Genomic DNA, 2,938 nt, shown 5'->3' on the forward strand with positions numbered 1-2,938 from the left:
TTTGGATCCAGTTTTAAAATTAGAAATCACCTGTAAAAGACAAATGTACATCTCAACTTGTAGATTCAATGCAGGTTGACATTTCAATGCTGATATGGGCTATTTGTGGTGATGACTCTTCATTATGTGCATGAATCTATTAATGTCTTCTGGTTATGGTTTTATACCCCATTCATCACATTAAGAGCTTAATAGCTGAAAACTACAGATCCACTGAGGTTGTCTAGCTAAAGAACACTAATCTTACAGGATCAAAATGAGAATCTCATTCCAAAGCCAACCAAAAATAAACTTATGTAAAAAATAACAATCTCACGGCAATAGAAATCATGCCCAGGGTCTAAGAAAAGACCGATAAGGAGCTACCGGCCCCTAACCTGAGATCCATATTGTTCATCAAGGCTCACGCTTCTTTGTTTCCATCCTGGCTTTAAGGAAAACAAACTAATACATAATAAAGTAAAATAAAATAAAATGTTTCTGAATACCTCATAATACCCAAGGAGACAACAACACTTCCATCTCACACTAAAGAGGCTTTTTCCAAGGTCAGTGTGAGCTTTACTATATAGATTGTGTTTATATATAAGATACAAGCACTTTTAAACTGTCTGAAAATACTGGTAATCTGAAAACTATGACTTGCTTAAAATCATACACTCTGTGATGTCTTTTCAATAGTCCCTGTGATCTTCTAATATGGGGAAGTGGTTTTTACCAAGCTAACCACCAGCCTTGAAATACCTAATGATGCCCTGAGACTGGAGGGAATCATTCTAAATTGCTCTAAATTGAACTTCCCATGGTAAGAACAAAGGGTGACACTTAACTCAAGGCCAACAGCCATGGACCTTGGGGGGTCCAATTTTCCACTCAGGATTCCAGTCTTGGGAACTTCAGGATTTTAAAGTACTCTATCTCAATCTGGCATGCAGAATGAACTTGCCCAGAGAAAGAGACTGTGCAGTGGTTTTGTGATTTTCCTAAGATTCTCTTTTTTGCTAGAAGCTAGAGACCTCCAGGCTAGAGCTAACTGGGAAAATGGCCAAGTCACTGCCCCCTATGTTATCATTTACCCAGACTCACCCTAAATTTCTAAATGTTCTCCTTAAAGATATGCTACTTCATTCTCAAAATGGATGTCAGCATTCTATGCCAGCCCTATTACAACAAATCATAAATGATAGAGCTGATTGATTCTCCTCTGGGAAGAATCACAGTTTATTAGGACATTTTATTTTATTTTATTTTATTTTTGGTTGCAAAAAATAGAAATCCATTTGTGCTAGCTTAAAAAAAGAAACATGTATTATAAGAATTGGGGGTATCTTAAAGAATTTAAGAGTTCATTAAACAGCCAAGTTTCAGAAAAGGCAAGAAGCAGGAATGAGTGCATTTTAGAGAATCTTAAAAGACTTCTTTCCATCTCTCAGCATCTACTTCATTCTTCTCTCTGTTTCCATCTTTATGGTGGAATGTGACCATCACCAGCACCTCCCTCATTGGTGTGTTCTCCATTCAAGAAAGCATTCAGACCGACCTGTGTGCTTTTGACTCTAATTCCATTTCCCCAAAAAGGAATCTGATTGACTTAATATGGATGACTTGTTCACCATTCATCCAATCTCTTGTGGATAAGAGGAGGGGTCATTTGTTCAATTAATTATGTCTGCTCCCACTGAAACAATGGGATAGAGGGACCTGAAGAAGGACTAGAGCTGACAGCTTTAAAAAATAATAATATAAGATACCCAGTTAAATTTGAATTCACATAAATAATAAATCATTTTTAGTATAAGTATTCCCTATGGAGGACAATAGTGTACCATGAGATATTCATAGATATTCCATAGTAAAAGTTTCCATGATTAAAAGGGTTTGGAAAACACTGGATAACATCTAATAATTCATTGACAATTAAAATTAGTGCCTGCTTGAGCCAGGCACAAAATTCAACAGTGGATTTCTCAGAATTTTTAATACACCAGTGGGCACTGTGATTCTCCAAGAAAGGAAATAAAATGGACAGTGTTTCCCAATCTTATCTGACCTCAGAAAAATCACCAGAAACCTAGTATTGCTCAGGACCCAGCATGAGAAATGCTGACTTAAGGCAAATATATCAAGAAAGATGAATTATTCTAAGACCTACCACCTGTGGACATCTTGATATTAAGTCATATAAGAGCTCCCAACAATTCTGTGCATTCCGAAAATGCGCTGTGGAAATGTGCATTATTGATAAAATGCACACTCAGTCCTTGAACCTGCATGTGAGAGTCCCAGCCCTGATCATTTTCCATTTACATATCCATTATTATCACACTAGGCTTGAGTTTACTCCGTATTTTATAGACGTTGTTTGATTATTTTATTGAGGCCATTTCAGCCCTCTTTTCATAAAGCTTCTAGACCATTTCTGATACCTGCATCTCCTAATAGAATCACTATTTGCCTATTACATTATGATCCAGAAAGTTCTGACTGTGGCCAGGGACACTGTTATAAGAAATAGCGAAAACTGTACTAGCAGCAGATGAATAGCCAAAGGCTGCTTTTTCCCAATCGTAAAACTCACATTCTTGAAGCTATCATAGCTTCTTGTACCCTTTGACCTTCTGCCTGAAGTACCTCTTCAATTGTCTCTTCTTCTGACATCTTAACTTTCTCTACTGTCCACTCTCACTCAGAATTTTTGTCTGTCCCTCAATCCACTAACTTATCCTTCCATGACAGTTCCTTCTGAAGGTTCCAAAATACCTCCAAAGACAGAAAATTATAAATGTAGTCTAGTTCGAAACACCTTTTGAACTTGGAGGTACCAGTTTTTGAAATGTATGTAGGTCATGAGACAAGCATGAAAAAAAATTAAAGCTTGGAATTTGCTCCAGGTTATAAGATCTACAAGAACTCAGTCTTAGAGATTTAAACTGGATTA

This window comes from Pteropus medius, unplaced genomic scaffold (genome assembly GCF_902729225.1).
Source record: "Pteropus medius unplaced genomic scaffold, Ma_sr-lr_union100, whole genome shotgun sequence".
Taxonomy (NCBI): domain Eukaryota; kingdom Metazoa; phylum Chordata; class Mammalia; order Chiroptera; family Pteropodidae; genus Pteropus; species Pteropus medius.